Here is a 25322-nt window from a genome sequence, read left to right on the forward strand (position 1 = left end):
ATTATTGATCCGGGAAGATTGTCAATTCAGGGCTCTACCATTGCCATCGATCCCCGGCATTGAATGTGTTGGTCTAGTGTGGGGCTCCAAGGAGAGCTTGGCTGTCTGGCTGGTGTACCGGCCACCTAGTGCACCAGCAGCCACGCTGTCAGGCCTATTGGAGGCGGTGGCCGGCTACGCCTTGGAGTTCCCTAACCTATTGGTATTGGGGGACTTCAACATCCATGCTGATGCCACTCCCTTCTCACAGGCTCTGGACCTGGTGTCTTCCATGGCAACACTAGGGCTCTCCCAGTTTGTTTCGGGCCCCACACATCAAGCAGGCCACACGCTGGATTTGATCTTTGGCGTAGGTATAGATGTGATCATGTCTCCTTCGATGAAGGTGCCATGGTCTGATCACTACGCTCTGAAAGCCAGGATTGACTTTCCACCCCCACCCTGCTTAGGTGGCGAGCCGATTTGGGCTCGCCCGCAGAGGCTGATGGACCCTGATAGATTCCGCCAAGCCTTGTGGGACCTTACTCCCCCTGAGCTTGACTGAGCTTGTTGAGGGCTGGAATATCCCGCTCCTGGCAGCCATTGATGAGATCGCACCTAAGCGCCCTCTGCGACCCCGCAGAAACCGGGCTCCCTGGTTTACCGAGGAGCTCCGGAAAATGAAGCGGGACCTCAGACGGCTAGAGCGAGTATGGCGGGGTGCCCGTGACGGAGCCTCAAGAACATCTTATAGGGCTTTTATGAAAACCTACGCGATGGTGGTGAAGGCTGCTAAGAAGTCTTCTCGGCCTTCATTGCATCCGCTAGCTCTCGCCCAGCGCAATTATTTAGTATAAAAAGGTCTTTAACGTCCCTTGAGGGACAGCTAAATTTAAATAACAATTTGACACACAGCTGTGAGGCATTTGCGAGCTTTTTTGTGGAGAAGGTCTTGTTGCTCCGCCATGACCTCCCTGCCAATTTGGATACAATAAAGGAACTGGAGGCCCCCTTGACTGTCCTCGGGTCCAGTATTGGACCACTTCGACCGGATATCCCCAGCCGATGTGGACAGACTACTCCGAGCTGGAAAGCCCACCACCTGTCCTCTCGACCTGTGCCCGTCTTGGCTGATTAGAGCGTGTCCAGACGAGGTGCGGGCCCTCCTGGGGGATATCATCAATTTGTCCCTTGGCACGGGGACATTCCCAGGGGAACTGAAGGAGGCAGTGGTGCGCCCGCTCTTAAAGAAAACATCATTAGATCCTTTAGATCTATCCAATTACCGCCCGGTTTCGAATCTTCCGTTCCTGGGTAAGGTGATTGAGAGAGCGGTTGCTGAACAGCTTGGTGGGTTTCTGGATGAAACATCAGCTCTGGATCCATTCCAGTCTGGCTTCCGCGCTGGTCATGGGACCGAGACGGCTCTGGTTGACCTAACAGATGATCTTCGTAGACAGCTAGATCGAGGCGGGTCGGGGCTGCTGATTCTTCTAGATCTGTCAGCAGCTTTCGACATAGAATCATAGAATCATAGAGTTGGAAGAGACCACAAGGGCCATCGAGTCCAACCCCCTGCCAAGCAGGAAACACCATCAGAGCACTCCTGACATATGGTTGTCAAGCCTCTGCTTAAAGACCTCCAAAGAAGGAGACTCCACCACACTCCTTGGCAGCAAATTCCACTGTCGAACAGCTCTTACTGTCAGGAAGTTCTTCCTAATGTTTAGGTGGAATCTTCTTTCTTGTAGTTTGGATCCATTGCTCCGTGTCCGCTTCTCTGGAGCAGCAGAAAACAACCTTTCTCCCTCCTCTATGTGACATCCTTTTATATATTTGAACATGGCTATCATATCACCCCTTAACCTCCTCTTCTCCAGGCTAAACATGCCCAGCTCCCTTAGCCGTTCCTCATAAGGCATCGTTTCCAGGCCTTTGACCATTTTGGTTGCCCTCCTCTGGACACGTTCCAGTTTGTCAATGTCCTTCTTGAACTGTGGTGCCCAGAACTGGACACAGTACTCCAGGTGAGGTCTGACCAGAGCAGAATACAGTGGCACTATTACTTCCCTTGATCTAGATGCGATACTCCTATTGATGCAGCCCAGAATTGCATTGGCTTTTTTAGCTGCCGCGTCACACTGTTGGCTCATGTCAAGTTTGTGGTCAACCAAGACTCCTAGATCCTTTTCACATGTAGTGCTCTCAAGCCAGGTGTCACCCATCTTGTATTTGTGCCTCTCATTTTTTTTGCCCAAGTGCAATACTTTACATTTCTCCCTGTTAAAATTCATCTTGTTTGTTTTGGCCCAGTTCTCTAATCTGTCAAGGTCGTTTTGAAGTGTGTTCCTGTCCTCTGGGGTGTTAGCCACCCCTCCCAGTTTGGTGTCATCTGCAAATTTGATCAGGATGCCCTTGAGTCCATCATCCAAGTCGTTGATAAAGATGTTGAATAAGACCGGGCCCAAGACAGAACCCTGTGGCACCCCACTAGTCACTCTTCTCCAGGATGAAGAGGAACCATTGATGAGCACCCTTTGGGTTCGGTCAGTCAGCCAGTTACAAATCCACTGAGTGGTAGCATAGTCAAGACCGCATTTTACCAGCTTCTTTACAAGAATATCATGGGGCACCTTGTCAAATGCCTTGCTGAAATCAAGGTAGGCTACATCCACTGCGTTCCCTTCATCTACCAGGCTTGTAATTCTGTCAAAAAACGAGATCAGGTTAGTCTGACATGACTTATTTTTCAGAAATCCATGCTGACTATTGGTGATCACAGCATTCCTTTCCAGGTGCTCACAGACTGTTTGCTTAATGATCTGCTCCAGAATCTTCCCTGGTATTGATGTCAGACTGACTGGGCGGTAATTATTTGGGTCCTCTCTTTTCCCCTTTTTGAAAATAGGGACAACATTTGCCCTCCTCCAGTCTGCCGGGACTTCGCCTGTTCTCCAGGAATTCTCAAAGATGACTGCCAGTGGTTCTGAAATCACATCTGCCAGTTCTTTTAATACTCTTGGATGCAGTTCATCTGGCCCTGGAGACTTGAATACATCTAGACTAGCCAAGTATTCTTGTACTATCTCCTTAGTTATTCTGGGCTGTGTTTCCTCTGCTGAATCATTTGCTCCAAATTCTTCAGGTCGGGCATTGTTTTCTTTATCGGAGAAGACTGAGGCAAAGAAGGCATTGAGGAGTTCAGCCCTTTCTGTGTCCCCTGTTTGCATTTCACCATCTTCTCCTCTGAGTGACCCCACTGTTTCTTTGTTCTTCCTTTTGCTACGAACATACCCATAAAAGCCTTTTTTGTTGTTTTTAACCTCTCTAGCAAGCCTGAGTTCATTCTGTGCTTTAGCTTTTCTGACTTTGTGTCTACACGTGCTGGCTATTTGTTTGAATTCCTCTTTGGTGGTTTCCCCCCTTTTCCATTTTTTGTACACATCCTTTTTTAATCTTAACTCAGTTAAAAGTTCTTTAGATAGCCACCCTGGCTTCTTTAGGCACCTTCCATGTTTCCGTCTCATTGGTATTGCCTGAAGTTGTGCTTTTACTATCTCCCTCTTAACAAACTCCCAGCCATCATGAACTCCCTTTCCTTTTAGTATTACTGTCCATGGGATCTCACCCAGCACTTCCCTAAGTTTTATGAAGTCGGCTTTCTTAAAGTCGAGAAATTGAGTCCTAGTATGCTTGGCTGCTCCTTTCCGCTGTATAGTAAACTTCAGAAGAGCATGATCACTCGCGCCTAATGATCCTTCCACTTCTACCCCACTAACCAGGTCATCAACATTGGTTAGGACCAGATCTAAAATGGCTGTTCCTCTTGTAGCTTCTCCCACTTTCTGGACAATGAAGTTGTCTGCAAGGCCAGTGAGGAATCTGTTTGACCTTATGCTCTTGGCTGAGTTTGACATCCAACAAATATCCGGGTAATTGAAGTCCCCCATTACTACTATCTCCCTTCCTTTTGCATGCTTGGCCATCTGTTCCAGGAAGGCATCATCTATGTCCTCCGTTTGGCTTGGGGATCTATAGTAAACTCCCACAATGAGGTCACTGTTATTCTTCTCTCCCTTAATTTTGACCCAAATGCTCTCACTTTGGCTTTGAGGTTCTAAATCTTGGATCTCTTCACAGGTATACACATCCCTGACATATAACGCCACTCCTCCTCCTTTCTTGTCTGGTCTGTTTCTCTGAAATAGATTGTATCCCTCCATTATTACATTCCAATCGTGGGACTTATCCCACCAGGTTTCAGTGATGCCTATTATGTCATATTTAGTTTGCTGTACCAAGAGCTCAAGCTCATCTTGTTTATTTCCCATACTTTGCGCATTAGTGTACAGACATTGAAGTCCATTAATCATTCCCCCGTGTCTCTTATTTAAGGATTTTTTCCTCCCACCACTAGGTCTGCGTGCTGTTTGCTCCATTCGGTCTATGACATTTGGATGATCATCTTCATCAATTGATAGACTCTTACCTTCAGGAGCACTGTCTCCCTCCCCCACATTAGTCAGTTTAAAGCCCTCCTGATGAGGTTTCTGAGATTTTTGGCAAAAACATTCCTCCCAACCGTTGTGAGGTGCAGCCCATCGCTTGCCAGAAGTCCATCTTCAAGAAACTGCATTCCGTGATCTAAGAATCCAAACCGTTCCTGTTTACACCATTTGCGAAGCCAGTTGTTCACTTCCACTATTTTTCCCTCTCTCCCTGGGCCACGTCGTTCAACTGGGAGGACAGATGAGATGACAATTTGTGCATTTAATTGCTTCAATTTCCTGCCCAGAGCCTCGTAATCTCTTTTGATCTTCTGGAGGCTATTGCTTGCAGTGTCATTGGTTCCCACATGAACCAAGAGGAAGGGGTATTTGTCAGTGGGTTTTATGATTCCTTGCAGTCGTTCAGTTACATCTTGGATCTTAGCCCCGGGGAGACAGCACACTTCCCGAGACATCTTGTCAGGCCCACAGATCACTGCTTCTGTTCCCCTCAGTAGGGAATCCCCTATCACCACTACACGCCTCCTCTTAGGTCTGGTCGGGGTTCTTCCGTGAGCTGTCCGTTCCAAGGTCGCCTGCACATTCCCTGAAGACTGCCTTTGCTGCTCGTCTTCATATACCTGATCGACTGTAATGAGGGAGAGATCCTCAAATGGAGTCTGCTCTTCGTCTTCCATACTAGGGGAAAGGACCTCAAAGCGATTGCGTATTTCTAAACAATCAGAGCGAACCCTGGGCCTCCTACTTCTTTGAGTCACGTTTCTCCATATATCTGGCTCCTGTGTTGGTGAACTAGCCTCCTTCTCAGGGGAGTCCCCTGTCTCCTCCTTGGTGGAGACGGTGTGCTCTGTTGCTTCCAAGAAGAGCTCCAGCTCTCTAATTCTTTGGAGCGTAGCTACACGTTCCTCCAGTTGCTGGACTTTGTCTTTTAAGAGGGCAATCAACATGCAATTGCTGCAGGTAAAGCTGCCTGCAACCTTTGGCAAGATGGCAAACATTGCGCAGGAACCACAGGCGACTGCAGCTGTTCCCTCACCCTCCATCTTGAGAAGGTGTCGTTGGGGGTGACTACAGCGGTCCTCCATCATAAAAAGCGTGAAGACAGGACAAATAAATCCCCCCAAATAAACCTATATCTCCCCCAACAAACGTTTGAGACTAGCTCCCCTAAATCTAAAAGATGGATCAAACTCACACAAGAAAACCCTTTTTGTTCCTTCTTCAGCCGCTGCATGGTCGATCACAAACTCCTGGACCACCGCCTTGCCGACGTGGGGATCCAGGGCACAGTCCTTCAATGGCTGCGCTCGTTTCTCTCTGGTCGGGGACAGAGGGTGGTGCTTGGGGGGGAATTGTCATCACGCCACTCCTTGGTGTGTGGAGTACCTCAGGGTGCGATACTCTTCCCGATGCTTTTCAACATCTTTATGTGCCCCCTCGCCCAGCTTGTCCGGAGCTTTGGGCTGGGTTGCCATCCGTATGCCGATGACACCCAACTCTATCTGTTGATGGATGGCCATCCTGACTCGGCCCCAGACACACTGACCAGATGTTTGGAAGCTGTAGCTGGATGGTTACGTGGGAGCCGGTTGAAGCTAAATCCTTCGAAGACAGAGGTCCTGTGGCTGGGACGGGACGATGTGGGATTGGGGGGGCAACTCCCATCTCTTGCGGGGGCGCAATTAGTGCCAGCACCGTCCGTTAAGAGTTTGGGTGTAATCTTCGACACCTCCCTTTCCATGGAGGCGCAGATTGCAGCTATAACAAAGGCGGCATTTTTCCATCTCCGCCAAGCTAAGCAGTTGGCTCCTTACCTCTCTCGCCCTGACCTAGCCACTGTGATCCACGCGACGGTCACCTCCAGACTGGATTATTGTAACTCGCTCTACGTGGGGCTGCCCTTGAGACTGACCCAGAAACTCCAGCGCGTTCAGAATGCTGCAGCGAGACTCCTTACGGGGTCTTCGCTGTGAGATCACATTCACCCGGTGCTATACCAGCTGCACTGGCTCCCGGTGGAGTACAGGATCAGGTTTAAGGTGCTGGTTTTAACCTTTAAAGCCCTATATGGCCTAGGACCCTCGTACCTACGGGACCGCCTCTCCTGGTATGTCCCACAGAGGAACTTACGGTCTTCAAATAAAAACATCTTGAAGGTTCCAGGCCACAGAGAAGTTAGGCTGGCCTCAACTAGAGCCAGGGCTTTTTCGGCTGTGGCTCCGATCTGGTGGAACACTCTGTCACAAGAGACTAGGGCCCTGCGGGACTTGACATCTTTCCGCAGGGCCTGCAAGACAGAGCTGTTCCACCAGGCCTTTGGCCAGGGCACAGCCTGACCCCCTCCCTCGGCAATCTTCGCGGAGCTCTGGCCCAATGGTTGCCAGTGGCTTGATTTGAATTAATTTTATAATGAATGGTTTTAGAGTGTTGTTTGTGCTGTACTTTTGTACTGTTTTATTGTTGTTAGCCGCCCTGAGCCCGGCTTCGGCTGGGGAGGGCGGGATATAAATAAAAATTATTATTATTATTATTATTATTATTATTATTATTATTATTATTATTCTGCACCAGCAAGAGGTCGGACATGATGACCTTTAAGGCAACTTCAAATTCCATTAAATGCATCATTTGTTCGCATATGTATCACAATATAAAGTAACCTCAAAGTTGTGCATATAATAACTGCAATAACTATTGGCATAATTAATGTGACTTTTGAGAGATTGGTGGTCTTAATGGCATTGCAGTCCAAGAACAACCTGCATTGCCTTTTTGAATATCACCTTTATGAAGAATTTCAGCCCCCGTAAGCAAACTTAGAGGCTATCAAGATGACTCAGTGGCACACTTCATCCCATTGCTATTAGCGTCTGAGCAAAATCACTCTAATGTGGTGAGAAGAAGATGATGGCTAGACAAGCTAATCTAGGAATATAGAATCATCTTAAAATGAGGGGGCAAATAATATAAATAAGCTATTTTCTTTCCCTAGAGCATCTCCTAGACTACTTTACTCTACAGCCTCACTTGGTGAACTGTTTGTGCATTAGCTAAAATGTCTTTATAAACAAATAGATGGAATGAATGTAATGTATATTGAAGTTTACATTGACATGGGACTGTATGAGACATATTGATGCTAAGCTGTTGTTTCAACAACACAGGCACAGGTAATGAGAGGTCTAGTGCATTTCCCAGCGGTGGCTGACACATCATTTTGTACGGGGGGCGGGGGTATGAGGGCAGAGTCCTAATATGTCTCCATTCAATTATAACACACTTGCAAAAACAATTTTTCAACAGCCTTGCTTCAGATACTGCATTGTAAATACTGTGAGCTCAGTCCCTGCAGCAAACCAATGGCTTTCCTCTCAGCGATACAGATGTAACTGGTCCCAATTGCCCACTTTGTGAGTGCAAAAGTTGCCCCCTGGCTTTGAGCCACAGGACAAGTGCCCCTGTGGTCTCGCCTTTTGGCTTGTGCCTCCGGCAGGAGTGAGACTGATATGCCACATACAGCGATGACCAGTGTCCACTGGAACTGGTGAGGTTGCTATCATAAAAATCCTCATGACAATTCATCATTATTTTAGTGCACATTCCCCCTAATGTACACATCTCTGCAAGCAATTTCCCCATATACAATGCATTTTGATGCTTTTTTAAAACTAAACTATTCATTTTCTGCATGCAGAGCATTGGATACATCCCATGGTCTCATAAAATGCAAAATATTGTATCTAAATACAAACCCAACCAAATTTCTCCCTCATCCCTGACATTGACACACAAAGAAGCTATCTGCTATTTTTGTCACAGAGAATCGCAACCTGGATGTGCACAAAGTATTAGCTGAGTATACAGAACCAGCCTCTAACATGCATGTTCAAAGTTGTGAATGTAATTTCAACAGATACAGAGAGACCAGCTTGAGAACGATCCTGCAGTGCTCATTGGATCATACTTGAAAAGCCTCCAGAAAGATACAGCATTCTACTGACATTGTAACTGACTTGGGCTGATGCTTAAGGATGGAGGAAAGATGCATCTGGTCCACATTTTAAAAGGGAACCAATCTAATTTATGGTTCTGGACTTGCATGCTATTCTTCAAATGCTGTGATGCAGTTTCTTTTAAAAAACAAAAATTGAAATATCGTGAGTGAAGGCACAAACAAAGCCCATGTTTCGGGGGAAACATAATGGGAAGGATCCAATTTTTATTTTTATTTTTGGAGAAAGGGTAGGTTACATATAACATGTGTACAAAGTGTACACAAATTAGATACAATTTAAATGCGAAGTTTTCATTCTTATTTTTAAAAACCCACAAAAAATAGGAAGGGACCAGCCTATGTTTGTTTGTGTGTGCAAAACTGGCCTGGAATAAGACTAGGCTAATCCATCAACCCCTATTGATGATTTAACATACTATTGGAGGGTGTTGCTGGGCTTGCACCTCTGTCCACCACTGTGCTCCCTTCCTTGTACCTCCACTGATCTCCCTCAGTTTTGCATCTATCTTAGTGGTGCGCACTTGCTAGTCAACTATGTCTGTGCTCAATAGAGTTTTCCCTAGTGTTTCCTGCTGCAACTACTTACTGATGTTAAAACAATACATTCTTGTGGTTTCAGTTGCATTTTTGCACTTGGTGTATGTTTGTTAGATGTAACATGAAGTCAATCAAAAACAAACGTTGGCAAATGATGAGTCCAAAATACACAAAGGAAAACGGTTATGAAGGGGCAGGATCATCTGATATTAGTTGTTTTCCAAAACACTCAACGAGATGGCACTTCAAAAGCAGCTGCTGTAATGGGGCCTCATTCAAACGCTTGCTTACAGAAGAGAGGATTATGGTTGGTCACAGCTCAAATATGCATACTCTATAAATTGTCCTGCCTATGGAACTCTTCTAGACATTTCACACCGCAAGAATTGTTGCAGATGTATAGAGGCATCAACAATCCTTATTCATCTCTACTTTTCATTCTTGTATAGCTCCCAGGAGAGTCACTGCATAGGAAATGAAGGGCAGGAATTGGGAGGAGGGAGCACTCAAAAGGCTAAACGCTTACATGCAACATATTCTACCAGGACATATTCTACATATCATAATAGGCCTTGCCTACCTGAAAGCTGATGTCACCCATCCAATTTTCTGGAAAAAGAAGTCATCCGAAGACTCTTAGGATGCAGTTTATGTCTTTATTGCTTCTCATAGAGTGCAGAGGAGTGGATGAACTGGTGATCTCTGGGCCATGGAAGACTTCGCCATTTTGCCTGGTTCCGAGGAAGCACCATCTTAATTCTATATTGGGAAAGCAAATTCTTCCTTGTGCAGCAACAGCTTATATATCCAGCCCAGATACATAGCTTCCATGCTACTCCCTCTTCCAGTCTTACTTCAGGGATGGGGAAACTATGGCCTTCCACATGGTTTTGACTCCATCTCCAATCAGCATAATCCAGCATGGGACCCTTGCCCTAGATTCTTAGATGTATGGTTCCAGACTTCCTAGGTGTCACAGCAGTAGATTTTTAGGGAAGACTGTGTGCATATACTGGCCTCTGAGTAACTGGTGCTGAAGTGCATCATCCCCTAAAATGAAAAACAAATACAGTGACTGTAACAATTCCATACAATCCAGCAACTCTGCACATGCCAAAGTTATTTCCAGGTGTCCAATAAATTAACTTTTCAGCTGCTTTGCATCACCAAACAGTGAAACTCATCCTGTACATCAATTAATTTTATCAGCGATCCCTGGAAATGTTAAGTAGTGTAGCATACTAAGTGTGCTGAGTGATTGGCAGTCAAGAGCACTATGGGAACATCTGTGTTCACCATTGACGTCGGATTACCTGAGAACATGGATGAAGTTTATTTGGAGGTAGATGTGGTGTTGTCAGCATAAGAAGATATAACGGAAGTGACAAAGAGAACAGATGATTTTCATTGTCATCAGCATCATCATAATTTTTCTACTTTGAAGTATTATTAGCTAATTGGGTGTTGATGACCTTGTTATAACTGAAAGTTCAAAAAGAATAACAGAATGCTTTAGACTATGGCTGCAAAAAACAACAATGCAAAAAATGACACCTTAAAATTATGAACTCATTTATTATCAGTATGGCCTATAGGGGGGTGGGAACCATGCCTTTTGACATGGTCATTGAAAAAATAATATTGTACCTTTATTTTAACCCAACTGAAAGGTTGCCACTGTTATTACAATAGTTATCATTCTCTCTTATGTTTCCTACAGACCCCACCCTTTCCATATTTTTTGCTTTGTTCTTCCTCTTTTGTGTTTATTTATTCTACTAGTGGGAGGAAATAGGTGGTAAGAGACTCTCCTACTTTAGGCTTGAAAACCTGCTTCCAGAGGGTGGCATGATACTATAATTGCCTCTACCTTGATGAACACCACGGCAGTTGGCGCTTCAGGAAAGATATCAACATCTACAGCCAAGGGAAACCAACTCAGTCAGGGTGGTAAGATAAGGCTTAGACCTCAGGGGCATCTGAGAAAATCAGATGATTCATAGTTAACAAACCAAACAGAACTAAAAGATAAAACTTAGCTGCTCTCTCACTAGTACTTATGATGAAGAATATTAATTTAAAGTAGCTTAGTTTAGCAGCTAGGTAGCTTCTGCAGCTCTGAAAGAGAGTGAGTCTCATTTTTTATGAGCAGCAACAAAGGACTGGGCTGGATCTGATAGGTCTCCCCAAAGCAGAGTCCTATGTAACCTTATATACTGATTCCTCTTCCAGGGTGCTTTAACAATCAATTCCTCTCCCCAGGGAACTTTGGGAACCATTGCTCTGGGAGGGGAATAGAAGTCTTCTAGGTACTTGCAGCACCCTGAACAAACTATACTTCCCAGGATTAATGCAGTGGTGGTGGGGAGTCACCACTATTTAAAGTGGCATGATACTGCTTTAAGTAAATAGGGCAGATAGGGCCTGGCTAGTCCAAAATCTATCTATCCATCTATCCATAATTTATTTTAAATCCCACCCTTCCTCCAAAATGTTCAGCCCTGACTAGAAGGAGTATAAAATGACAGCAGTGGAGGAAGCCGCTTGGGCACCTGGGGCGGGGTGCAACGTGGGGTCTCTGGAGTCTGCCTGCCTCCTCCCACTCAGCCACCCTACAGTTGGGGGGGGGGGAGGCAGCAGGTGGAGCGTTTGGGCAGCGTGGAGCCTGTGCACACCCAAGCCACCGTGTCTCTCCCAGGAGAGACACGTGGCTTGGGCGTGCTGCAGGCCCCGTGGTGAGTGCCGCCTGGCATTTTGTCACCCCCCTCAGTGGTGACACCCGGGGTGGCCCACACCCACCACATCCCCTTTGGCCGAGGCACAGTCTGACCCTCTCCTTTGGTAATCCTCATAGAACTCTAGCCCAATGGTTGCCATTAATTTGATTCTGAATTGATTTTAGAATGTATTTCTATTAATTGATTGTGATTTTATGTAAACTGTGTTACTTTTACTGTTGTTAGCCACTCTGAGCCCAGCTTCAGCTGGGGAGCGCGGGATATAAATCATCATCATCATCATCATCATCATCATCATCATCATCATCATCCCCCTTTCTCTGCCCCTGTAAAATGAGAATGCATCTTAAACTCAGTGGGTTAGCACAAGTAGTACTGTATATAGGAGGCACCAAAGTTAGCCTGCCTGGCACTGAGATGCAGTCTGAAGTTGAGGTGGCACTTAAAGTATCCTCAGCACTTGTATAAAAAGTCCAAAAACTGTAATTAGGTGGGGGAAATACAAATGTGCATGAATCAAATAATCATAGCAGTGTTTTTCCCCTAAGTGTCCCCAGACTTCAGCAAATACGTCCTCCATCCCCCCATTTTTCTCTCTCTCTTACACACAAACTTCCTGAAAGCCTGGTGTGCTTAAAGATAAAGACTTGTGGTTTTCCACAAGCTATTTCCAATCTGCTGTAAGTTCTGTTAACAGTACATCTGTGGTTTCTATATCACAGCAATTACACAGGCCCTTTAGCTGTAGATCAGGGTTCCATCAAAACATTAATTACAATTAGTGTAGCAATGAAGAGTCCAGCTCATGTTAACCTACTTGCTGTCTAAGTAGCTGACATCATTCTTTGGTTTACCTATGTTGACCTAACAACCCCCAACTGCCCCTAATTAAATTGGGACATCCCGTTTTTGGGGTGCCATGTTCTCCACATGTGACTCACGTGGGAACATGGCCAGGAAGCCCACACCTGTCTCTCCAGAGTCGGAAGCTGAAGTACAAACTCTGGGGTGCCTCATGTCCCACTTGTTGGTTTCCCATAGGCATCTGGTTGGCCACTACAGTGGTACCTCGGGTTACATACGCTTCAGGTTACATACTCTGCTAACCCAGAAATAGTTATGAACTTTGCTTCAGGATGAGAACAGAAATCGTGCTCCGGCGGCGCGGCAGCAGCAGGAGGCCCCATTTGCTAAAGTGGTGTTTCAGGTTAAGAACAGTTTCAGGTTAAGAACGGACCTCCAGAACGAATTAAGTAATTAACCTGAGGTACCACTGTATGGGAAATATGATGCTGGACTAATGAGGCCTTTGGGCAGATCTACACCATAAACGGAACACTCATTTAAAGCCTGAGATGTCCGTGAAAGAATCCTGGGAACTGTAGTTTCCCCCTTCACAGATTTGCGATTCCCAGTACCCTCCACAAACTGCAGTTCCAGGATTCTCTGGGGGAAGTCCTATGTTTTAGCTGGAGCAACCCAATAAAATCATCATTGCCATCATCACCTGTGTGTTTGATGTGCTTGAAATGTATGGTGTGGATCTGCCTTGTCTGATCCAGTGTGACTCGGATGTTCCTTCATCACTGCATGAAACATGATCCTCTTGGGAGAACAACAACAGGACATCCTCTTATTCTCAAAATGTGTGTGAGAAGAGACCTTAGATCTGTGGTGCAGCACATCCACTGCATGGGGAAGCCCCCAGGTTCAATCCCTAGTTTAAAAGATCAAGTAGAAGATAATGGGAGAAACACTGTGTCTGGTGATACCCAGTCAGAACAGGCTGGGATACTTAGACAAATAGTCTAGCCTGGTTCCAAACTGTGCTGAATGCTACTTCACAGGGTTGTTGTGAGAATGTTGAAAGGAATAGAGCTATGCATGCCAGTTTGAGCTCCTTAACTATACCTGCACATACGCCTTGAGTGCCTTGGCAGAAAGGTAGTATAGAAATGCAAGCAATATACCAACAAAAGAAGAATGGTGGATGAAATGGATGGACTATGCAGAATTGGATAAATTAACAGGAAGGATTCGAAACCTGCGGGGACCAGAGATTCTTAGAAGACTGGAGTAAATATACGAACTATTTGAAAAGTAATTGTAATGAACAGATTACGCTAGTAGGACTAGGACTGCAAGAAGTTTTGTAAGGAGGACTATTTGAAATATTGCAAGAAAGACTATGAGGAGAGTTATTAGTTAATGGTAATTAAGAGTAATAGAGAAATTCAGAAATGCAGAATAAGTGATAAAGAACGAAAAATCATCAGAGGTGTTGACGGAAGTCTAAAACATTGTATAAGATAAGAAGTTATGTTATATGATTGTTGGAAATGATATGTTAAAAAACCCCCAAAAATATGTGTGTGTGTGTGTGTGTGTGTGTGTATGCAAGCAATAAATAAATAAATCTGCTGTACATACTCTGTACATCTGAAAAAAAAGGGCTTAGGGTCGTGTACACACTCCAGTTTATTCTGCACCCAATGCACTGCATAGAGAAGTGATATTAGCACAAGATATTAGCAGTACATATCTATTCTGTAGTTTCTTATGATAAATGCATCAAAATGCAGTATTTCCCCAAACTAGCATCAATCTGGATTGAGAAAAAGAATAACCTAGCTACACTTTAAGCCAGTATTGCATATCCAACCCTAGTCTGCAAACGTATGGTGCAATAAATTTATTTGTTTTTAAGATACCATAAGACTCCTTGCTGATCTTGTTAAGAGTGAATTTAAAGGCTAGTTATGGATTTGCAGAAAAAAGTATTTTTCCCCATATTCCACCCCACCCCCCACCCCTTCATAACTATTTGACTGAATGCCTCTATGGGGGAGAATCAATAGGAGGAGGAGAAAAGCAATTTAAAGTTAGTAAATAAAAAAAGTATGAAAAGCTTACTTTAAAAGATTGGATTTGAAGTTTAGTGCAGCACATCTACCTCTCCCCAGGATATCCTGAAAAGCAATTTGTGGCAACTGTGCACAGCTGTTTAAGGCTAAAGGGTCTACCCAGAACAGTTTCAGCTGGTGAGGTATTTGAAGGCTAAAAGGACAAAATGGAGCTGAGTGTATTCTCCCCACAAATATAATACCAGCTATTGCTAGGGTGCTGAACACTTCAAATGTGAGCGATGCTAGAATCTGGTCCTAAAAAACTTTGATACGTAATTGTTTGACTTTTCTAGTTACTTAATCTCTTGGAGTTTCTGCTATTTCACCCACCAGGAAAACGGAATCCATATTGCATTGACCTTGTGGCTGTAAGCCTCTGACACTGATTGGCTGAGCAGGTGGGGTGGCTCAGAAAGTTCCGTTTCTCAAGGAAGGAAGCAATTTGCCGTCCAACTTCTTTGAGGGAGTGTAAAGTTGTTCATTTTGCTGGGATTAAAGCTTCACAGAGTTGGTCCAAAGGGAACTGGAAAGTTGGGGAGTCGTGAGAATTTTAGCAGAGGTGATTTAACACTCGCAAGTAGAATTGAGGACAGTACCGGCTATCATGATTGCCTGCTTGCCTGCTTCAATTTTGCTAACCCCCCCCCCCAATTTCTGTCTGCTAACCTACAGTTAGTAAAGAACTAATTCCCTCAGACTGGGCCTCTCCTTCTTCCCATGACTGACTCTTGGAAAATAAGCTGTCAGTTCCATCACTATGTTTGGCAGTGTGCTCCATTTACACTTCCTCTACCACCTGCTTCCTTGCCCCGTCTCCCACTGAATATCCCCACCCCTTGAAGATGGGGATGGGGTGGGACAGAGGCATCAGAGAGAATTGGGTCCTTCCAGTATTCTTTCAAATGCTCCTGCCCTGGATTTCTGAGCATTCCGATGGCACACTGAGGGCCTGATTCCTTTTGCGGGCGAGCCCAAAATCAAAAGAGGTGGATAAGATAAACAACACAAAGACCAAAGGCAGGGAGACTGAAGGTACTGTGCAGGGGAGGCAATGGCCAGTGAAAGAACAATAAGAATGAGGGTTAATAAAGAATGTGGTTTGATATAAAGGTCCTAAGAGATGGGCCAGGAACTAATCCGAGAGTGGTCTTTGAAGGAATTGTTCAAAACATTGGGGCTTTGCATGTGATAAGTGGCTCCACATGTTTTGTTTTTGGTGTAGAGCAGGGTTTCCCAAACATTGGTCTCCAACTGGTTAGGGACTACAACTCCCATCATCCCTAGCTAGCAGGTCAGTGGTCAGGGATGATGGGAATTGTAGAAACCCCGGTGAGTCATCAGGTAAAAGATGGGTAAGGTAATATATGTGAGTAGCCCTATGGCATCTGTAGGAAGACAGGAGCTGAAGATTCAAATCTTTACAATGCCACAACAACTCATCTGTTTAATGCAAGTGATCCTACAAGGTGGCCTGCCGGATGTTATATTCTTTCGCCATTTTCTTCCTTGGTTCCATAAACCTATCTTAGAGGTGTGAAGAGGGAAACTTCATATTGCAAGCAAGGCTTCGAAATATTTTGCTGGGCTACATGAGCAGATGCCACAGGCAGCCTGTAAATCATCCTGATTTTGATGCAAGGTCTTATAATGGCAAAATCCTGCTTCACTAAACGCCCACTCTAATGTTGAATCACCACTATGTCAATATTTATCATATTATTTGGCTACAGTTAGGACTTTTCATTTGCCAAGTGTGCTAGCAAGATTGTGACTTCACACACACTGCTTGCAGGCAGGGAGAGCACGCAGACAGACTCAAGGTGCATGACTGATGTTCAGCTGTAATCCCAGCAGGATCCCACACCCTATTCTCCTATTTCATCAGCCGCCAACTGAGAGCAAGCAGAAAAGTCACTGAACAGGAGACGGGAGATGGAGAATAGCTGTGTTCAAATTTTCTTCAATATTGAAATGTAATCACTGCTCTTTACAGTCTGCTTCTTTCATACCACTTATTGGCTGCAAGGTAGAGATTGGAGTTTTATGGCATTTCTCTGCAGAGGGAGTTACTTTTGCATCAAGAAAGTAAGAGCAAAGGCCCATAAATTCAATGTTCAAACATTGTCTTCAACCCAAGTGATGCTCATAACAGGTACGGCAGTAGAATAAAGAGAACAACATAAGACGACCTGGCTGGATCACAACAAAGGCCTATATTGTCCAGCATTCTGTTCTCACAGTGGCCAACCAGATGCCTGTGGGAAGCCCACAATGAGGACCTAAACACAGCAACACTTGTCCATCTACAGTGGAGTACAGTATTCAGAGGTTTGCTGCCTGTGGCAGATAGCCTTCATGGAGAGAAATGCCCTCAGATGTAGCTTGGAAGTCCCAGGAAAAGAGAACGAATATTTCCACTGAGAAAGACATACACTAAAATTGCTCCCAAGTGCCTTGAAATGTGTGTGGTGGCGAGGAGGAGGAAATTTCACCCTCAAATATATTGTGAGGACAAGAGACCAGCAATGGAACACATATTTGCATACATGAAGTGCCTTTCCTTTTTTTTTTTTTAATAATATTTTTATTAAACAATTTTTATATTCATACAAACAAAACATACATAAACAAACAGAAGACAAAAAACAAAACAAGAAACAAATACCATTTCATGTCCTAATTTCTTAAACCTTTCTTCTTCGACTTCCTCATGCCTCCCGTTTCTGTATTCCAAATTCTAATCAATTGTTCAGCAAATCTTCCCTTATTTTGCTATAAATTTAAGCTAATCATCCTTATTCTCCTTGTCTTAACCATTACTAATAGTAACCATTTACTTTAGTCCAACATCATTCTAACTGTCATTAATTTTGTAATATTTCTTTAAATAGTCCTTAAACTTTTTCCATTCTTCTTCCGCCGCTTCTTTTCCCTGGTTTCGGATTCTGCTCGTCATTTCTGCCAAGCCCATGTAGTCCATCACCTTCATCTGCCATTCTTCCAGTGTGGGTAAATCCTGTGTCTTCCATTACTTTGCAATGAGTATTCTAGCTGCTGTTGTAGCATACATAAAAAAAGTTATATCTGTCTTTAACACCCCTTGGCCGACAATGCCCAAGAGAAAGGCCTCTGGTTTCTTAGGAATGGTATATTTAAATACCTTTTTCAGTTCATTATAAATCATTTCCCAGTATGCCTTAATCTTCGGGCACGTCCACCAGAGGTGAAAAAATGTACCTTCCTTTTCCTTACATTTCCAACATTTATTGTCAGGCAAGTGGTAGATCTTTGCAAGCTTGACTGGGGTTATGTACCACCTATAAATCATTTTCATTATATTTTCTCTTAGGGCATTACATGCCGTAAATTTCATCCCGGTGGTCCACAACTTTTCCCAGTCAGCGAACAAAATATTATGACCAATGTCCTGAGCCCATTTAATCATAGTTGATTTAACCGTTTCATCTTGTGTATTCCATTTCAGCAGCAAGTTATACATTTTTGACAAATTCTTAGTACTGGATTCTAACAGTTCAGTCTCTAATTTTGATTTTTCCACCTGGAAGCCAATTTTACTGTCCAATTTAAACACTTCATTTATTTGATGATAGTGCAACCAATCTCTCACCTTCCCTTTTAATTTTTCAAAACTCTGCAATCTCAATTTGTCCCCTTCCTTTTCCAGAATTTCCCAATATCTTGGCCATTTCGACTCCATATTTAACTTTTTAACTGCCTTAGCTTCCATTGGCGACAACCACCTTGGAGTTTTATTTTCCAGCAAATCTTTATATCTGACCCAGACATTTAATAGTGCTTTTCTGACAATATGGTTTTTAAAACTTTTGTGCGCTTTAACCTTGTCATACCACAGATATGCATGCCACCCAAAAATATTGTTAAAACCTTCCAAATCCAAAATGTCTGTGTTTTCAAGAAGCAGCCAATCTTTTAGCCAGCAGAAAGCTGCCGCTTCATAGTACAATTTAAAGTCTGGCAGGGCAAACCCCCCTCTTTCCTTTGAATCCGTTAATATCTTAAATTTTATTCTGGGCTTCTTGCCCTGCCAGACAAATTTAGATATATCTTTCTGCCACTTCTTGAAACAGTCCATTTTATCCATTATTTGTAATGCTTGAAACAAAAACAACATTCTTGGCAATACATTCATTTTTATAACTGCAATTCGGCCTAACAAGGAAAGCTTCAAGTTTGACCAAATCTCCAGATCTTTTTTCACTTCTGTCCAAGTTTTTTCATAATTGTCTTTAAATAAATTCACATTCTTAGCTGTCATATTCACACCCAGGTATTTCACTTTTTTAACCACAGTCAACCCCGTCTCATTCTGAAACCTTTCTTTTTCAATCTGTGTTAAATTTTTCTCCAATACCTTAGTTTTTAACTTATTCAAATTAAATCCTGCCATTTGACCAAACTCTTGAATTATTTCCAAAACTCTTTTCGTACTAGCTTCTGGCTCTTGTAAAGTAAGTACTAGGTCATCTGCAAATGCTCTCAATTTGTATTGTTTAGCTCCGACCTGAACCCCTTTGACCAACTGGTCCTTCCTAATCATATTAAGCAAAACCTCCAGGACCGATATAAAAAGTAATGGGGAGATAGGGCACCCCTGACGTGTCCCTTTTTCAATCTTGAACTCTTCTGTTACCACATTATTTACAATTAATTTTGCTTTCTGTTCAGAGTATATTGCACCTATACCATTTTCAAACCCTTGGCCTACCCCCATCCCCCGGAGGTTCTTCAACATGAAACTCCAAGATATATTGTCAAAGGCTTTCTCGGCGTCCACAAATATCAAAACAGCCTTAGTATTTATATTCACTTCCAGCTTCTCCAAAATGTCAATTATATTCCTTACATTATCCGACAAATGCCTTTTCGGGAGAAAGCCCGCTTGGTCCCCATGAATCTCCTCCATCAAAACTCTTTTCAGTCTCTTTGCTAAAACATCAGCAAAGATTTTGTAATCCACATTTAATAACGAGATGGGTCGGTAGTTCTTAAGTTGGGTCTTTTCAGTCTCTGTCTTTGGTATAAGTGTAATGTAGGCCTCCCTCCACGTGTCTGGTGCCCTTCTCCCCTCAATAATTTCATTGCAGACTTCCTTCAAAGGTTGTATAAGCCCTTCCTTCAAAACTTTGTAATATTTGGAAGTCAATCCATCCGGTCCAGGTGATTTGCCCAACGTCGTGTTTTGAATGGCATCTTCTATTTCCTGTGCTGATATCTCCTGGTTCAAAATTGTCTTACTTTCCTGCGAAATCTTTTTCAGCCCATTTTTCTCGAGGAATTGTTGTATATCTGTTTCTTTCTGCGGCCCTTGTGTATACAGTTGTCTAAAGTAGCTCTGAAAACAGTTCCTAATTTCCACTGGGTTGCATATGTTCTTTCCCTCCACTTCTAAGTTTGTTACCGTGTTGAGTTTTTGTCTCTTCTTTATTTGCCAAGCCAATAACTTGCCACATTTATCTGCAGATTCAAAAGTCTTTTGTCTCATTTGTTTAATTTTCCATTCTATTTCTTGATTCATCAGTTCCATATATTGTGTTTGGTACAGTTTAATTTCTCTTAAAATCTCTTGCGATTTTGGCTTCAGTCTTAATTTCCTTTCCCCTTCTTTTATCTTTTCCAAAATTTTCTCTTTCCTCTCGTTTTGCTTTCTTTTCTTTAATGTATTTTGTTGTATCAAAAACCCTCTCATCACGGCTTTACTTGCGTCCCATACTATTCTTTTTTCTACTTTAGTCCTTAAATTGATTTCGAAGTAATCTTTCAGAGTTTTTTGGGCCTTTTTACAGATCTCCTCGTCTCTAAATAAGGTGTCATTCATTCTCCATCTGAAGGAACCAGTTGTTGTTTGCTTCGTCACCATCTTTACTGCGTTATGGTCGGAGAGAGTTTTTGGGCAGATTTCCACTTTCTTTATATTCGACGCCATACCGCTAGTCACCCAAATTTGGTCAATCCGAGTCCATGTCATTTTGGCTTCAGAAAAGAAGGTTCCCTCTCTCTCTAATGGGTGTTTTGTTCTCCAAATGTCAATCAAGTCCATATTGTCAGTCATTTCAAAAAAAGTTTTTGGTAGTCTTCCATCTTTTGTAACTACCTGTCTTTGTGCTTTGTCCATATTTGTTGAAACTACTCCATTCATGTCCCCCATCATGATTAATTTATAATCAATATAGTCCATTAAAGTCTCATGCAACTTCTTAAAAAATTCTGCTTTCCCTTCATTTGGTGCATATATTCCCACTATCAAAAATTTTTCTCCTTGGAATTGAATTTCAATTGCCAAATATCTTCCTTGGTCATCTTTAAAGATTTGTTTCGGTTGCAGATTTTCCTTTGCGTAGATCACCACTCCTCTCTTTTTTACTCTGTCTGAAGATATAAATTCTTGTCCCAGTCTCTTGTTTATTAATAATTTTCTGTGTGCTCTTGTCACATGAGTCTCTTGTAGGCAAATCAAGTCCAATTGGTCTTTCTTTAGAGCATGAAATATATTTTTCCTTTTTCGGGGATTGTTTAGACCGTTACAATTCCAGGTTAGAAGTTGCAAAGCCATGATGGGGTTACTTGCTTCCTCCTACAGCTCCCAGTTGTTGTTCGTCTTTTGTCGGTGGTTCCGTGTCCGTATCTAGTGATCCCTTGCTTGAAGGGTGTCCTTCTCCTGGATAGGTCTCTTTCTGTAGGTCTTCTTCGTGTTCTCCCAGGAACTTGTCTTTATCACTCACTGTTTTTATTCTTCTTTTCTTCCCCTTGTATTTAAAAGACAGGCCTTGGGGAAACTCCCACCTGAATAGTATGTAGTTCCTTTTCAGCAGTGTCACCAAATCCTTGTAAGGACCTCTTGCATCCAAAATACTTTTGGGAATGTCTTTAAAGATCTCAATATAGAAATCTTCAATTCGAAGGGTTGTTTGGTAGTGCAGGTTCAATATTTTATCTCTCTCTTCCTTGGATCTTAAAGTTATCAGGCAATCTCTGGGTCTATTCTTCCTCTGCCTTATTCCCAACCTAAATGCACTCTCTATCTTGAACTCTTCTTCTTTCAGCTCCTGCTTCCAAAAGTCAGAAAACTCTTTTGTCAGGTAATCCACCAAGTTATTTCTTTCCTTTTCCGGCACAAGTCTGATCCTTAAGTTCTTCTCCTTGCGTTGCATATCCTGCATAGAAAGTGCCAGTTCATACTCATCTAGTTTCCTGTACACCGGTGGAAATTTTTCCTCAGCAGCAGTAGCAATTTCCTTAGCTTCCTCAGCTATCTTTCGTGTTGTGGATGAATCTTCCAATAATTTCCCAATTGCTTCTGCATTGGAGTTCACTTTGTTCCCGAGGTCAGTTATACTTTTAGTATTTAAATCAATTTTCCCAGAGATTTCTTCAATTTTCTTATTTGTTTCAGCACCTTGCTTCTTTAGTTCCTCTAAAGAGTCATTTATTTTCCCCAATGCCTTTGCAAACGCTTCCTCAGAAGACATTGTTTTCACTTTTGCCTTTGTGACAGCTGCAGTTCCCGAGGCCCCTGATACAGAGGCCCTTCTTTGCATAGAAAGATCGGCTTTGTATTGTCTACCAGATCTCAAAGTTGTTTCTTGTGAGTCTTCTTTCTGTTTACCATCTGCCATAACAAAGTCTTTCACTCAAGGTCATTCCCACACTCTTAAGCTGTCAGAAGAAAAAAGTTCTCAGGTTTTAAATTCCACTTGTTGCTGAAACTGTTCACAAATCCTCTAGAGGGTGTAAAGTCAGTTCTTAAACTTCAAGTTGTTCCCACACCTTCCAAAAGGCAAAAGCCCTCCTAGTCCCTTTCTTTGTAAAAGATCCAAATCAATAGTATCCTGCAGATAACTTACTATGTAGCAAAATAGAATGTTTCAAGTTGAGAGTAGCCAAAGTCAATATTACAGTTACTTTCTAACCTTTTTGTAGCGACCGTCCTTAGCCAGTTCCTTTCCTCCAGCAGTCCGGCCCCCAGGTAGAGGAGCAGCGGTAAACAGTTCAATTTCTTTTAAAACAGGCAGGAAATCCCTTTAAAGTCTTCTTCCCCCCCCCCTCCTGCCTTCTGGGGAGGGAGTTCTTTACTTGGTGTTGGATTTCTTAGCTCACAAACTCTCCTGTCAAAAGTTACAGCTTAAATGCCTTTCGCTTTAATCTTGCTGCAGAACGGAAAGCAGACTTCCTTTTTAGTGCTTGTCCGTCTCGGTGCCCAATTTCTTTAATTTTAGCGTCCAATTTTAATATAAGCTCAGTCCTACTCACGGAAAGTTGCTCTTTTTTAATCCGAATTCTCGGGAAGAAGTCAGCGCTCTCCGCTAATGGCGACGCGGCTTCGCTTCGCAGGCTGGGTGAAAGCGACTCTCAGCACCGCTCCACACACCCTCCGCTGATCCTTAGCCTTTAAAAAGGCTATTTCACAACATCGGGGGGGCGCAAAGGTGCCCGCCGAGTCTCCAGTTCACAGGCTACGCGCCTGTGATTTTTGAGGGTCCTCGCTCCGCCGTGAGCTACGGGACCCGAACCCGCGAAGCAGATCTCTCCCGGAGCTCCGGGAGAAATCCGCCATTAAGCGCTGGCGCTAACCCGGAAGTGCCTTTCCATCACCAGAGAAGTCCCATAGCTCAGAGTTGCACCACATTCATTGAATCTGAAAGGTCCTAGACTCGGTTCTTGACTATCTCTAGGTAAGGCTGGGAGAGACTCCTGTCTGAAACACTGGGAGCTGCTGCCAGTCCATGTGGTTGTTACTGAACTAGATGGGCCTGACTTAGTGTAAGGCAGCTTCTTATGCTCCACCTCTGAGAAGTCACAGCCACCCACCGCATACCAGAAATTAGGGGGCAATCAGACTAAACAGAGGGCAGCATTCTGAGGTGAGCCAGGAACCAGAAGCTGCAGGACAAGCCAGTCGTTAGGCCTAAAGGAGGCCCTCTTAGATGTCGTGTGTCCAGGAATATCCAATAGCTAGCCTGGGGTGGTAGAGCCAAGATGGGCGTAAAGTTTCAAAGAGGCAGGGAAGGGCCATAGCAAAGTGGTATAGCAACTGCATTGCATGTAGACATCCCCCAATCTGTGGTATCTCCAGATAGTGCTTTCAGAAACCTATAAGTCTGAAAGCCTAGAGAGCCACTGCTAGCAGACAATATAGCCAACACTGAGCTCGATGGACCAATGGACTGACTCCTGTGTTACTAAAACTGGCTCTGTGGAGAGCTGCAACATGATGTGGCTCATGATCACAAGGGGCAGTGGGTCAGGGCTTCTGCGCTTCATGGTTTTCAAGGAACAGTGTCTAATTATCCCACGGTAAAAGGAGGCAAGATCATGAGAAATGGTTTTGGTTTGTGCTGAAACCATTTCCCTGTATAGCAACCAAGAGGGATGTTGTGGCTGTGTGTTAATGCTTACAGCGAGTGTGTGTTTCCTTTTAAAGAAGAGGGAAGTCTTTGCCGATTATGCAGTTCATCTTCCTGCCAATGCCCCATTGTTCACTTTAATGGAATTTCTGTTGTTCTGTCTGATGTAACTTCAACTGCTCCAAGGAATGAAGCATCCCTTCTTCCCCCTTGAGATATTAGTTTACATTTTAATGGATCTTCCTGTCAGATCATGTTTTCCCTGATATTTAGCCTGAGTTTTCCATTTCATCTTTTCAACACGTTAACTAGGTCCTTTATACATACCACTCTATAGCAACCTAAAACAAGCCTTTGTCTCCAGCAACTTAGTAAAAGCTCACCGGATTTTGTTATTTCATTTTTAATGTTGTATTTACTCCTGTCTCAGCTCATAGTACACATTTTATCTGTCTCTGGATAGTTACCAGTTCTGTCAATATCATTATTGTGATGGTTGATGTGCAGCAAGGGACATAGGACTGAACTGCAGTAAGTTGTTTGGAACTTTGATTCAAGACATCTTGCTCTGTCCGTGTCACTGATTAGTAGTCATTTCTTATTTAATTATTTTTCTTGTTAAGAGGCAGGGGTGGGGAACATCAGGCCCAAGGTCCAAATAGAATCAAAGAATCATAGAGTCATAGAGCTGGAAGGGATCCTGAAGATCATCTAGTCCAACCCCCTTCACATTGCACCTCCGCCCCAGGCTCTGCCCCATAGCAGCCCTGCTTTGCACCACTCATGGGTGGTTTTTATTTTTTGACTGGCGGCAATGCGTCTTTGAACTCTGATAATGTCACTTGCTGGTGGGGATGGAGGATAGAGAACAGTGTGGGTGGAAACTAACCTCCTGCACAGAAGCGACGTTTGCATTTGGGGCCCTGCCCACCGCTGACATGTGACCCCTGGAAAGGAATGTGGGTCTTGTGCTGAGAAAGTCTTCCCACTCCCCACCCCCGATTAAAAGCATTTATAATCTACCCTTCACCCAAACATCCCAGGGCAGAAAACGCACATGGAAACAAAAATTAACAGTATAAAACTGAAACACAATACAACAAAACTGTATAATTCACAGTAAAATCCACATGCCCTGTGGAACGCCCTCCCACCAGATGTCAGAGAGAACAACTACCAGATTTTTAGAAGACATCTGATGGCAGCCATGTTTAGGGAAGCTTTTAATGTTTGACGGACTACTGTATTTTAATATT

The sequence above is a fragment of the Podarcis raffonei genome, chromosome 3 (genome assembly GCF_027172205.1).
Source record: "Podarcis raffonei isolate rPodRaf1 chromosome 3, rPodRaf1.pri, whole genome shotgun sequence".
NCBI classification, from domain to species: Eukaryota; Metazoa; Chordata; class Lepidosauria; order Squamata; family Lacertidae; genus Podarcis; species Podarcis raffonei.